The following is a 15,215-nucleotide window of genomic DNA, read 5'->3' as shown; positions in this document are numbered from 1 at the left end:
ATAGTTTTTTTCACTCAACTGGCTTACGAAATATTCCCATATTCGTAGCAAAAGGACGAAATTGAGCATTTGTCAAATCTTAAGAGGTATTAGAGAATGTGTTACCCTTGAATTCTTGGAAGCAAAACAATATAAATTGAACACTCGCTTATGAAATGATTGAAAACACTTTTCCAAATTCAAATGTCTAGGAAAACTTTTATTAAGGCCTTGAGATTTTCTCTCATCAAGAAAAATAGAAATGATAATTTTAAACTGTCGTTCCATAAATCGTTCAATGCTTATGAAGGAAAATTCGAGAAATCAAAGAACTTCTTATCAACTCTGTTGATTCCGTTTGGCAATCGCACAATGATTTGTCAAACGATAAATCAAAACCGATTCTTTGGAGCCACCTCCGCAAACATTCGTTTGATTTTCCGAAAATTCCGAAGTGAAGAAAAACACCTGCCCGGAATTCCAACGACCTGTGTGCGCTGCTTCGTCGTTCATCTGATTAATTCCAGACGCTAAATATTTGCCTTCAACTTGGAAAAACCGATACGAAACTGTTGTTGGGCCCAATACACGACGCACGGCGGCATTCAATGAACCGCTTTGGAAAATTAATGAGCTCGCAACAGCTGGCTTTTCGTGAGTAGGTAGATGGAAAAGTGCGACTCCCGACGGAATAACTTTTGTCGGTCGGGTCTTTTTTTCTCGCTACTACCTTCTAAGGAGATTTTCATCCCTCTTATCCCCCAATCGGTTTTTTGGCAGTCGTAAAATAGTCGGAAACCTATAATCATCTATCCCTACTTCTTCGGTAACTTTTGCGCGTGAGACTGCCGGAGTTAATAAAACACCGGCTCCGGAAACTGTGAGAAATGAGCTCGGAATCAAAGGAAAAGAATTCCGGTTCCATTTAGGTATTGGTAGCAAGTTACCTTCCGATATCGTAGCTCATCAGCATTCCGTGTGTAGCGCAAAAGTGTATCTCAATCGGTTCGGAATCCAATATCGGGCTAAGGTCTAAGTCAGGATGAAGTTTTTGTGGGGCGGAAGTTTCCTGGAGGAAGTTGGACAAATAAACTACGGGCGTTCGAGAGAAGTTCGAACAGTCAATTTTATGAACGGAACTATAAAAGTGTAATTAAGGGAATCGTAGAGAAATAATGAAGAAATGTTTCGTCGTTCGTCGAATTGCGTGAGGATAATTAACTTTGAACAAATAAGGGCTGATAAAGGTGGATTATTATTGATGTGAGTGATGAGTCAAGTTCATAAGACCTTTTGTTTGTACAGTAAGGGCCGGATTTAAGGTGAGAAGATAGATAGTAATTTTTTTTTTCTCATATGTCATTTTTAATATTCAATTAGACCGGAACAAATTTGAAATCCTTTCTATGTCACTTGACTTGGAGCTGATACACCACCCATGGCGGGAGGAGGGGGGAGGGGGGGGGGTATTGAAGATAACTAAAGAATAATCCAAATTTTCAATAAATTGGAACATATTAGACAAAAGCTTGCATGCAATATATTTGTAAACAAAAATTGATCATTTTTTCCATTAAAACACCTTGATCTTTAATTATTTTCCCCTTCGGGATTTACGGATAAATCAAAAGGGGTAATAAAACAAGAATTTGATACTTGTGTTGGCCTTGTTCATAGAAATTAGAGCAGTTTAATAGGGGCAGCTAAAACCACGTTTGAGAGAAAATTGAAAAAAAAATGTGTAAACATCAAATATGTATAAAGCCGTCCCCACTTACCCCAGGTAGAGTTTAGAGACAAACTTTTAAATTTTTGTAAATAAACTCTTTTTTCTTCATTTTTAACCGTTGATTCTTTTCATAACTGGATGTTTCGAATGTAAGGACTGTTTCAGTGTAGAGTTTTTCGTCAAGAACCAGCTAGTTTACGAGAAATTTGCAATTGAAAAAGATGCACATCAACTCGACATCGTAGTTATTGGAGAAATTACAAGTAAATTTAACATTCTTCATTAAAAGTTAGAAAAAATAGATCGCAGTATTGTTTTAATAGCCATCGTCCCCACTTACCCCGGTTTACCTTAAAATAAAATTTGTTTTCCGTACACATATTCTTATGAAAATTTTAAAGTTATAAATTGTTTAAAGTGATGTTTGTTATAATTTCTTTTGTTTTAAATTTTATTTTATTCTAAAATTTTCATGATATTTGATACGTCACATCATTGGTTTTTGCAGAACTTTCTTGAATTTAAGGCATTTGAACCTTGTTTCAAATCAAGATGTGGTTGAATTTTTATGAATTTTGCTTTAATTTCTATTTTTCTATTTTAATCATTGTATTGTATTACGACTTCTCCAGATTGAATGATGTCATGTGTTTCAAACGAAAATTAACGAAACTCTTAAAAAAACGCTAAACGTCAAGAGTGTACGTGGATATAGTCAAGCCAGTCTTAAACATGTTCAACAAACAAAACAAATTCAAAATTTAAAAGTTAGTAGTTACTCAAGTTTTGTTGATACGAATATAAGCAGATTAGATGTTTCAGCGTTAGAATTCAACTTAAACTTAGATATATGAAATTAATTGTAAACAAATTTGATATCAGATCGAAATACCACAATTTTTAAACCCAAAAAAGCACTTCCTTGACTCAAGAATAAAGTGAACGTTCTCCTTCAATTTGATTTCTCAATGCAATTTTTTTGAGCAGTTCGGTGTTAGCTTAGCTTATCTTAGCTTGTTTGACTACTCATATCCACCTTAAATCAGTGAACTCGGAATTCTTCATTTACATGTTTATTTTTCAAATCGATTCTAGAGGAACTTCATATTTTTTACATTTGTTTTCAAACCATACATTTCAAATTCCAACTTAAAATAAAAATGAATTATATTGTAATACTTAGACACAAATGTTTCCAAATTGTTTTTCTATGATTATTGCCTTTTCAAAAACTCTTGGATTCTTTTCTCTTTCCTTTGCCTCACATTTTAAAAGTATTTAGAGCTTAAATGCTTGAAAAGCACAAAGTAATGTTTTGAAAAATCAATACTTTTAAATTCATTTCCGTTTTTTTCCCACCAATTTGAGTGAATATATTCATTGTAAATTCATAATAAACATTTATAATTTGAAAAAGGAAATCAAGCATGTTTAGCAAAAAAAATGAACTAGTTATACCTATTAAACGAATACTTGGAAAATTGAAATGAAAAACAGGTACTAATCTTAAATTTTCGGAGTTCTGAGTTCACCTGCTGCAATCTAACAGCACTTTGGGAGCATAACGGTTCTGGATCAGTTCGGAAGGCGCAGTACCAGCCCCTTTAATTTGTTCACCTCCACCAACTCCACACACGATTACGACTTACGTTTATTGCACTCCACTTGAAGAAACGACCGATATAAAAGAATTTACCGCACTATCAAAATTATTAAAACTTGTTCATTAAACATGTCCTAAACATGGTCATAAATCTGGAAAAACAAACTGACAAAAACAAAGGCAAACTTTGTTCTCTTTTTAAGCATTTCATTGTTGAGAAGTAACATTTCAATACAGAAAACAGGAAATATTAGCTGTACAAAAAAATCGAATTAGCATAAAACTGTGAAATCAACTCTTGGCAAATCTCAATTTAACAGCACTTGACGATATTATCGAACGCGTCAATTTTGTTATTTTCAGCATGCCTAAAATTCATCCAACAAAATTTAAGGCGTGCTGAAAATATCTAGATTTTGCTGCTTGTTTTCAAAAACAACTATTTTAGGGATCCAACACTTATAGTACGAAATACCATTTTGAACTCTGCATATGAAAGACTGACTTTCATGACTGGAGTCAAATAAAACTAACTGTGTTACTTGGGAAAAGTTGTTGAATTTCGATTTAAGATTCGATTCAACTTGTTGAATTTCGATGAAATTTTGGGAAATCTAATTTATTTTATCTGTGTATATTTGCATCTTATTCCTAGTGAACCTACATATAAGTGAAGCGACGTCTGAAACACAAAGTCCAATCGATACAAAAGAACTGTTATAATCGATTCCAATCGATCCTAGCTTTTGTCGTGGAGCTTTTAGCTTTCTTATTGAAAACTCAACCAAGGAGAGTATTGTGATTGCTGTTGTAGTTCAGGCAGATTATTTTAAAGCACGTCATACGAATTTATGAAAAGATGCTATTTTTTCACGGCTCTGGTGGATCGTGTTCATAGTTTGAAAAATATGTGATTGTTAATAAAATTCAAGTCATTCATGCCGTTTATCGCGATCCACCGGGCATGATATACAATATCGTTTTGTTGGATTTACTGAACGTTCATTTTAAGCTTGAACATTGAACCACAAAACAGTGCTGAGGATTTTTTTTGTCCAAGCTGCATCCGGATAACAGATGCAGTTGCCCTAAATTTTCCATCTGAAACAAAGTCTGAAAATTGGATTCTCAATCTGACTCGCTGATTATCAATTTTTGATATATTGAACTTTCAGTTCAAATTGATACGTGTTTTGGTTGCTGTCGAATATTGATACATCATTCTTTGTTTGAACTTTTGTTAAATATTTATTCAATCCGGTTCTAGGAAAGAGTTAAAACATTTCGCTAGAACCGGATGAAGCTCCACGACAAAAGCTAGGATCGATTGGAATCGATTATAACAGTTCTTTTGTATCGATTGGACTTTGTGTTTCAGACGTCGCTTCACTTATATGTAGGTTCACTAGGAATAAGATGCAAATATACACAGATAAAATAAATTAGATTTCCCAAAATTTCATCGAAATTCAACAAGTTGAATCGAATCTTAAATCGAAATTCAACAACTTTTCCCAAGTAACACAGTTAGTTTTATTTGACTCCAGTCATGAAAGTCAGTCTTTCATATGCAGAGTTCAAAATGGTATTTCGTACTATAAGTGTTGGATCCCTAAAATAGTTGTTTTTGAAAACAAGCAGCAAAATCTAGATATTTTCAGCACGCCTTAAATTACACAAATTATAGTAAAAACAAAAGCGTTACTAAAAGTGTCTCATTATTTTGGTTTAAGTTCTTTTTTTTAATAAAAGTAATTCATTCAGTTAATCATTATTTTCGAAAAAAAAGGCCAAAAAGTGTTCAATTTTTCTTTTTTTGAAGCTTTAAAAAATAAATGAGGGATCTTGAAGGCTTCATTTTGAAGAAAAACTTGTTGATGCACTCAGATTTTAGTTTAAATCTTTGTTTTTGAAGTATCTACAATACAAATAATGTTTAACAACAGGCCATTAAAACATATTTCCAGATGAATTTTGCTAAACTTGAAGATTAAATACAAGTTATTTTATCCACAATAAACTATCAACAAAAATTTAAATTCAAATTTAGATTTTTCAACGAACGCAATTTTGAAAATGAGTTCAGATTTTATTTTATAAGAGTGTATTGCTGTGTCTTGTTTTGATCAATTATGAATTTCAATTTCTGATCTGGATTTTGCCTTTTGAACCTGAATATAAATTCTGATATCCTAATTTGAAATCCATTTATGAATCTTAATTGAAAACAAAAATTCCTTATAATTTTGAACCATAAAATGCATTTTATAACAGAATCCCTAACCAGAAATCACTTAGTTAAATTAAGAATTTCTGATTTTCTTCAACTCTTTCTTCAATTATTTATTCGTAAACTAATGAATCAGAATGAGAATTCGGAATGATGAAATTCTGATATTTCTTTTCTAGATTACCATTATGGAACTTTTTTAAGTTCAAATTCTGCATTATAATAAAGAGTAAATAATTCAAATCTAAATCTAAAAAAATTTTTGATATTTTAAATATTTTCTTTTAATAATCCGGTATGATGAGTATCGAACATGAGATATGACTCTAAAATTAGTTTTAAAAGCAAAAAAAAATATTCATATCAGGATTTTGTCACGATGATAAACCGAACTGAAAATCGAAAATAATATACTGAATACGAACTTCACAATCCGGTCACAGGCAACAAATGATGATTTTTGGAACCAAAACACGGAAATGATTCAAACCTAAGCTCACCAGATATTTTTCCGCACTTATCCTGGCAGGGCAAATTTGGGCTATTTTATCTAATAACCTTGCAAAAACCGGACATTCGGTTTTAAAATTTACAACCTAAATTTGGAAAAAAAAATCGGAAAGTGTTTTTTTGAACCAAAGATATCAAAGATAAATATTCCTCAAACCATTGTTTTAAACGCAAAATACATAATCGGTATCAAGCAATAATTTTTTTTATTCAGTTACTGAAGTAAACAAATTCGGGCAAAATCTGGGCAATCAGGCATACTTAGTGAGAATATTCTTGTTGAAAATTTGGTTATGGAGACTAAAAACTGTACCCAAAAACCTTCACCTACTTCTTTCGTGAATTGATTGAGTTTTTCGAGTACAGTCTTTGAATGTCTATCATAAGTGAGAAAATTTCTTGACAAACTATAGTAGAATTGCAGACCTAGAATAAGATTTCGAGGTTTTGGCCTTAGTTCTGAGTCGAGAATGTTGCTCTTGGTTAAGTTTAGTCTTTTTTTGTTTCGATTATAGTCGTTTTACCATCTTTATGGCATTCGCGACTTTATCAGCGTTGCAGTTGGCGGATCGTTATCCGGTACAACTGTGTTCGATGTTTACTCTTGGGCTCGAACTCGCGGACATCGGCTCAGGAGACAACAGACTTGCCAACTAAGCTATACCTCAAGCCCTGTGATTAAGTTTAGTCGTTTATCAAAATTTAGTTAGGGGTTCAAAATTTTAAGTTATGAGAAGAACATTTTGCTTGACATTTTTCCCTACTGATGTTTTTCAATATTCAAGTTTTAATAAAAACTGAATTCTGACTCAGCATACCTAAATTTAATTTCTTATTCTGAGCTAAGATATGCATTTTTAACTATGAGATCTGATTTGAATTACTGTTTTTGGATTGATATCTTTTCTTTATTTTGAAAATTGAACCGCTGTGCTTATTTTGAATTTGCCTTATGAATATAATTTCGGATTTTGATTTCACAATTCCAAACCCAACCGTCGGAGTTTTGACACCGATGTCCAAAATTTAATTTCCGGATCACGGTTTTCGTGACAGCTTCGAATCGTGATGACATATTAATCACTGATGAATGAAATATTTCTAAACTTAAAAAAAAAACATTTTAGTTCCAACCACAGGGAGAATGATATAATTATGTAAGCTTCAAATATATGAAAAATGAATGGGAAATTCAGAAACCAGTATCGAGAAAGAATGACTCTAATGGGTTAAACATGTATCATAATAAAAATAAATCAGAATGAATCTTGACATGATGAAAGAGTAATCAAACATTTTCAAAATTGACTTTGTTTAACAAAGAAAGATTTTATGATGAAAAACTATCCAATCCATTCAGAACTTACCATTTAAAAGCCAATTTGTATCCGAAAAGTGTTGAATCAAATTTGAATGATAACTATTTAATACTACAAAAAAACTTGAAATTTACTCGCACTCTTTATATTATGATTGGAATTTCTACACTTTCTGCTACTCAAAGGACAACTTGTAGACACAGCCTCAATTAACTGGGGTCACAAATTCGTATCCGATCGTAGGTTTATTTATGTAATTTTGCCCATTCGTCAACAATTTGATATTCGAGATTCAACTAGCGTCTGATTTCACTCGTTTTTTTTTCTTCTTCTTTAGGCTCCAAGTTATTAACCGTTGGATCAGATAAATAACAGATTTCTCTTCGGAGAAAAAAAATCTTTTCTCGCGTATCCAATCGTCGATTTTTCCTTTTATTTATTCCTTGTTTAATCGGCAGAAGCACTTGACACAATTGATTCGATTTTGAAGAGCAGCAACTTTTCCTTGCCCGAAGCCTTTTCTGGCGAGGAAAGAAATTTTTCGTGAGCAGCATAAATTATTGGAAACCGATGCGATGTGACATATTTCAGCAGCTTTTTCCGTTGATTTCTCAGATCTTTCGGGGGTTTTCTTTGCCACTTGCCACAATTCCCCTGGAACTAGTTTTGGCGAAAAGAACTGACTCAATTTGTGGCACTAATGAAATCGTGGGGAGGGTGGCTTATGCTTTTCATGAAGACTAAGAATTTTGAAGAAAAACTGCTAACGGAAAAGGAATGGTGAGCTCGCGAGAATAAACTTTTCCACAGCTGCTAAATTTCGCCACAAATTGATCTTCACTCCCTCGACTGGGGGACTAATTCTGATTAAGTCGTAGTTTGGAGCGGTTGTTCGAAGCAGCTGCTTTCTTGCGGTATATTTTGAGGTTCTTTGCCTTCCGACGTACACTCACAGATTCTTGAAGAATTTTTCACGGAGTTTGAGAAACATCTTCTCTCTGGAGCCACCTACTTTCCACCGGTATAATCCTCGGGAGTGAACATTTCAAGAAATTTTGATTGATGTTTAGTGTTACATTTATTTTTTTCCTTAAAATTAAGGATTTACTCTTCTTCACATTCTGCTTCCGACATTAACCGATTTTGTTTTAAACACTCTATCTAGACGGCTGAGATCAGTGAAACCTTGAATCTTCATCAACACTTCTTAACTCTAAACTTCACATTTCACTACACTTTTTCTAAAACAACCATCAATCATGTTTGGAGATCTGCAACTGATGATTTTTCGATTTTTTTTTTACGTGGGGGAGCTTTTTCAAATATTCGCGAATACTGCACCAAATTCAGCAATTCTCCGTACTAACCCATCGTACCCAACAAAAAAAACAAAACTCCCTTTTGCCGAAAAAAGAAGATACTACCAGTAAAACAACGGAAAAAATCCGACCAACCCCAACCCCCTCTACCGTCAACCGGAAACACGGGGGAAAAAGGGGGAAAAGGCCAACCGACCCGCAGCACAAATTTTCCCAGACGACAGACAGGCGGTTTGAACTCACTCTTTCGATTGGAACAGATGGGCCAAATCAAGCCAAAGTACGCCAGCCCTTGGCAAACGTCAGCAACAAACTGTTTCCGCCAACCGAACAGCCGGAGTGTAGAACTGCAGCAGCAGCCCCGAAAAATCATCAGCTGGTTTGCTGGCTTCGGTCGGTGGATTCGGAACGTCCTGCTGCAGCAGCACCGCGACATTTTCTCCGCTCCCATTCCATTGGCTCGCGCTCTCTTGCCTACTTCCTCTCATGCAGAAAAGCTTTTGCTGGTTCTGCTTTGAGGGAAAACATCCTCCTGTTGAATTGTCTTTCGGTTTAGGGGTTCGATGGAAAACGGATGGAGAGAGAGCTTTTCAGACTAACGTGGGACCGGTGCATGAGCGCGTCTGGATTCAACTTCGGAGCTTTTCGAGTTGTTGTTGAAGGTTTCGTCGATGTTTTCCCGGCTGTTTTCCTCAGAGCTCAGATATTGCGATTCTAAACAATAGCAGTGGGATGGCTCATAAATAACGTTGCCCTCTTAATACAGTAGGGGAGAATGAGGATATTTGATCCCTGGGGATACTCGATTCCTTTACTATTTCTCGAAATAGATGTCTTACAAATATCAAATGTTCTAAAAAAAAGTACCAGATTGAACATCACAACAATGCTGTTATCTCAACAAATTATAAAAATTTCATTTTTCGAGATATTGAACTTTATTGGGATTTTTTCAATGTGATTTGTTGATTTTTTTATAATTTTAAAATTTTTCTCACATGAAAAAATTACAAAAAAATATTTATTCCAACATGTCAACCGTTGAAGTATAAAATAAACTTCATAATGTCATATTTCCAAAGCAATTCTAAACACTCAATTTTTTTTAAGAATACTTTTTCCAAAATGTATGTAATGGGTGTAATTGATCCCTAGAGCCCAAAAAGATATATTTTTATTCTGAATGGATCATGATCATTGGTTATTATGAAATTACTAATATCTGCCCAATGAATTATGTTTATACAGTAATTATCAGTATTATCTAAAAACTAGGAAATTGCGCCTTAAAGTGTGCAATGACTCTAGGGTAGTGAACAAACTTTTAGAACTCTCTTTACTTACAAAGTGTCAAATGAGAACTAATATGGCAAAAAATAGTCAACTGGCCTTCTGTCTTTGGATCTTACTTAATTTTTGCCAAGGGTCAGGGCATCCTGAATTAAGGATCAAGTCTCCTTTAGTAAAGGATCAATTCTCCTGTAACTGAAATAATATAACAACGAAAAAGCTTCTTGTTCATCTACGAGTTCATGTAACGTTCTAACTTTTAAAGCATAAAAACTTGAAATTACACGCTGTCAGAAAATGTTAAAAACGGCGAGTTGCTAATTTTTCACAAAAAGATATGATGAAAATAAGAAAAGGGGATCAATTATCCCCGTTCTCCTCTATTCAAATTTAATCTGACTCTCAGTGGAGCTTGATAGATCTGTACTAGATTTGTTGGATCATTTTGATGAATTTTTTCGTTTTATCAGTGCAGATGACTAGCGCATTTTAGAAGTCATTTTCTGCGTAAAACCCCTTTGCTCTTATCTGATTTAAAATCGAAAATTCTTGATTAAAGCAATCTTTGATTCAAGCTTAACCCTCTATCCAGACAACCATTTGGTGGGTATTTCGAATTTGCAACACAAATATACGTGCAAATATACGTCTAAACAAATCGTATATAATGCAGCAAAACCAGTATCATTTTGGAGGCCATTTAGGTACATTAGCACATATATTCTTGATTTGGATTGTATTGTCGTAATAAAATCATGCAATGCATTTAAACACGATAAAGAATATGCATGGGCCGCACATTGTAGGTGCAGATATACGAAAATGAGTTTAAATAACATTCTATACGATATAATCTGTAAAATAAAATACGACTTCTGGTTTTCTGGGTATTCCTCCAATCCTCGCCATCAATATTACCAAGAGCCGCACTAAGGGAACTCAAAAGTGGGAACCATATTTAATATGCCATACAATCCAGGTTTCCACCACAACCAACAAATCCACCAGATGAACCACAGATCGAAATCGAAAAAGTCACCTGAATACTTCAGCAAATCAAAATTTATTACGCTTCCGGCATACTTGAAAATCATACCCAACAAAGTAGACTTCAAACGCCAAGTAATAGCCCACCTCAAAACCAACTGAGCTAATTATCTAGTAGGTATGACTTACAAATAAAACAAACTGAATCGTTAATCTATTAGCAAACCAGTTCGTAAGAGCTCCTTTAACAGAAAGCAATCTCACTGGTGGTTTTGAAAAAATCAAATTCTTCACTGAATATACATACCCACCACTATCGCCACAACACGAATGTTCTCTATATACTTTCTCTGCCAGCCACCGCCGCACAGTGGTTCAAAATAAAAAAAGTTGGAAAAAATTAATAACAAGCTTTTTTGTTAAAATTATGGGTGGAAAGTTGAAAAACCAAAGAGATTGAATTTTTTTTCAAAGTTTATTTTTTTCTATAATTGTTAAAACGGGTTTGAGGCTTTATACTGGAAAATTGAATATTTTGAATTATTTACCAATATTTTTGTTAATATTAATTATGGGCCCAAAAATTCTTCTAGATTAGTTGTATTAATACTTAAACTGATGTTTTCTGGTGAAGTTGCACATGTATCGAAGCAAACAATGCTTGGTTTACACCGAATAAATACATCAAAGTTTCCATTTTTGAACCAAATAACGTTCCACTCAAAGACATCGTATTCAAAATATAGCAAAAACTTGCAGCTGATTTTCAGATATGTTTTTGATGAGGCTTTCACCTGTTCAACGGTATATAATTTACTACGGCGATCGGTAATGCAAGCTATATTTTTGCTTCCAAAAAATAAATAGAGTAAATCGAAAATTTTTGATCATCTAATTTTGGGTTCTAAATTCATTATATTGAGGACGTTTTTCATCTCCAAACTCTGGGGCTTGTGATATAGCTCAGTTGGCAAGTCTGTTGTCTCCTGAGCCGATGTCCGCGAGTTCGAGCCCAAGAGCAAACATCGAACACAGTTGTACCGGACAAGTTTTTCAATAACGATCCGCCAACTGCAACGTTGATAAAGTCGCGTATGCCATAAAGATGGTAAAACGACTATAATCGAAACAAAAAAAAATCTCCAAACTGTGAAATAGATTATATTATATTACTTCGGTATAGACATTTATAAATTTTCAAAGATTTTTAAGCTTTTTTTTAAATGTTTTGGGTTGAGAATAAAAATTGCTATTTTTAATTCTTGTGTTCAAGTTATTGTTCATGTTTGTTCCATGGATGGTGAATAAAAAGTCTTAGAAAATATTTAACTACATCATAACGTTCCTTGAATATTGGAGATTCTATTCCAACATAAAAAATTGGTTGTCGCTGTCTTGAAAAATTGACTTTTTCCAGCTTTTTGAGGTTTTGAACTACTGTGTGCCGCCACATAACCGTCCACTACAAAACCACCCGCCACAAAACCACCTCACCACGAAACCGCTATCCACAATATCGCCGCAAATAACCAAATCATCAAATAATGAAATAGTTTTAAAAAAAAGAAATGTTAAACTTTAAAATAGTTATTTTGTTTTGAAAAAATCAGAAAAAAAATCAATAAATGTATGAGGAGGTTTTATGCCTTTGGGAGAATGGTTTTTGGAAATAGACCAACTTCCAAGGGCTTTTCCCTGCTCAATTTAAGGAAAAAAAAATTAGTAACAAACATGAATTTCGATGATAAATCTCTTGACAAAATTAAGAAATAAGTTTATTTCTTAATCGAAAACAATCAAAAAGGCATCTGTGTATATTTAAAAAAAAAATTAAAATATTTATACTGAAGTGATAGACGTCAACTTTTTTACAGTGTTGAGATGAAAAAAATGCTTAATATCAAGGGTAATATAGTTTCACCTAGTAGAGAACCTTAAGTTTGATGACAAAAAAATCAAATCATTCTGTTTATTTTTCGGAAACAAAAAAATGTTAGGCTGCCGATCGCCGTGATAAACTATGAACCATTGGATAGCTAAAAGCCTCAACAAAAACATATTTTAAAATGAGCTGCTAGTTAAATAATTATACGGAATAAATCAAGCACAGTAAGCTTCTGTTTATATGCAACTTCACCATAAAACATCAGTCTAAATATTCATGCAACTAAACTGGAGCAGTTTCGAAGACCTTTTTAAATTTTAACAGAAATATTCATACATGTTGACCTTTTTCAATTTTCCAGTTTGAGACTAAAACTATTCCAGCAATTATAGGAAAAAACGAAAAAAAAAGTCTGTTTCTTCTTTTGATCTACTTTCGCTCTTTAATCTTTGATAAAATAGCATTTCAATAGTTTTTGCCAACTTTTTTTAAATTTTGAACCACTGTGCGGCAGTTCAAGATCAAATCACTTCAAATTTTCTCTTTCAAGGGCGTCAAGAGCAAAAAATATGAGATCGTCAAATAATTCCTGAACCAAATATTGAAAACCACTTTCAATGAGTTAAATAATTAGTCTAGTTACATTTTGTGATCAGAGAGTGCCGGTTTGAGCCACAGCTTTATTCAAAGCGTCTTTTTTTTAAATGGATTTAATTTATAAAAGTTTATTGGTTGTCACGTTAGAATAAACAAAAACAAATGCCTATAATTCCCCCCCTCTTACTAACACAAAGTAAGAAAAAATACTCCTGAAACATAAAAACTTTATAAGTAATATGCCTTAATAAAACCATTTGTAAATAAAAAAAATGCCTATCATTATGGAAATTAGAAATTTTAAAAGATGTGAACTAGCCCTATTTAATGACATTGCCTAGTTCTATGGTTTATCGTTTACAGTTTGCGAAGAATGAAAACGGAGTGTCCTGTCTGTTTGTCTGTGTTTAGACTGTACCTACATACAGAAAGAAAAAAAATGGAACTTTCACTAAAACCACCCCTTTTGTTTCTTAATGCATTGATTTCACAAGGAGAAGCTTTTTTTTGCAAGCCGCCGGAGAAATAGATACATATTTGAAGATTATGAAATACCAATTTTACTATTTAATTGCAAAAATATAGATCCAAAAGATTTTTCATGCAAACATTGACCAACAAACCTTTTCATAATCTACCCTTTTCTTCCCATGAGGTTTTTCACGTTTTAAAAATAGAAATATTGATTTACAACAAAAGTTCTAGAACAAAAGATGCATAATTCCAGTCTACTTAAATGATCCAGTTGATAACTAGGGTTTTGAGGTAGATCGGGGTGGATCATGGGTGGAAAGCTAACAACACGGTAAAAATACATGGAATTTTATCACCTCATTGATCACAAACTCAAATGATCCTATTTTGTAAAATATTTCTTGGGTATATCTATCCCTCAAAAGTAAACGTATTTTATTTGAGCTTTGAATAATGGCCACCTTGACACTTGGCGCCAGGAAAAACTGAATAATATATTTTTTAAACTCACAAAATTTTCGATATTTTTCGAGACCAGAGGTTATTTTAGTAGATAAAATACCTATGCTGAAGAGAAAAAACTTTTGACGAACTAACTTTCATGAGTATTGATAAAACGCTTAAGCAAGATGACAAGTACTTTTTGTTCTCAGTGTATCACCTGTAAATAATCCACTCTTCTTATTCGAAAATTTATTTGTTTTTGTGGAATTCTAAGCAAACCATCATTTGATTTTGCTTACAGCAACGTTCTGCACGTCATAATTTTTATTGAGAATAATTATGTAAACTTGTAGATTTATTGACTATCAAATAACTACTTGATTTAAATTTGAAAAAAATCCAACTTTTGCGTAGCTTTTGATCTGCCGAGCAAAAACTAGTTAATCGATGTTCTTTTGTGCAATGATTCTTCATTCATATCTGCACATTTGATGAGAAAATGGTGTTGATCCAAAACGCCCAGTTCAAATTCGAGATGTGCGAAGTTGTAGATCACCTGTGCTGCCATGGGCAGGAAAGGGGTAAAACTGATATTTGGTGGCTCAAAAGCTTTACAAAAATCATATTGGAGTCATTTGTTACAAATTGCAACTGTTTTATGTACCATGCTAATGTTATTGTTCAAAACAAGTATTTTGTCACCCACGCTAAATAACGATGAAAGGCTTAGAAGTAGTGCATAAATTAAGGGGTATATAAATTAAAACTTTTTCCGATACCTTTTTTTCGCGAGAAATTATATTTTTATTTTTTATTCAATTTTTGTTGTTCCATTTTTTTGTCACTTTT

The 15,215-nt window shown here is 33.3% G+C and overlaps 1 protein-coding gene across 1 annotated transcript in view; it reads right to left on the bottom strand.

The window, feature by feature from the left end:
- Window positions 1-8,978, bottom strand: part of LOC129744745 (uncharacterized) — a 298,023-nt gene extending 289,045 nt beyond the window's left edge. Inside the window, exon 1 of the mRNA XM_055737436.1 lies at window positions 7,419-8,978. The gene's annotated coding sequence lies outside the window, so the exon portion shown is untranslated. The remainder of the gene's footprint in view (window positions 1-7,418) is intronic.
- Between the last annotated feature and the right edge of the window lie 6,237 nt (window positions 8,979-15,215).

This window comes from Uranotaenia lowii, chromosome 2 (assembly GCF_029784155.1).
Source record: "Uranotaenia lowii strain MFRU-FL chromosome 2, ASM2978415v1, whole genome shotgun sequence".
Taxonomy (NCBI): domain Eukaryota; kingdom Metazoa; phylum Arthropoda; class Insecta; order Diptera; family Culicidae; genus Uranotaenia; species Uranotaenia lowii.
This window is presented reverse-complemented; position numbering and strand designations above follow the sequence as displayed.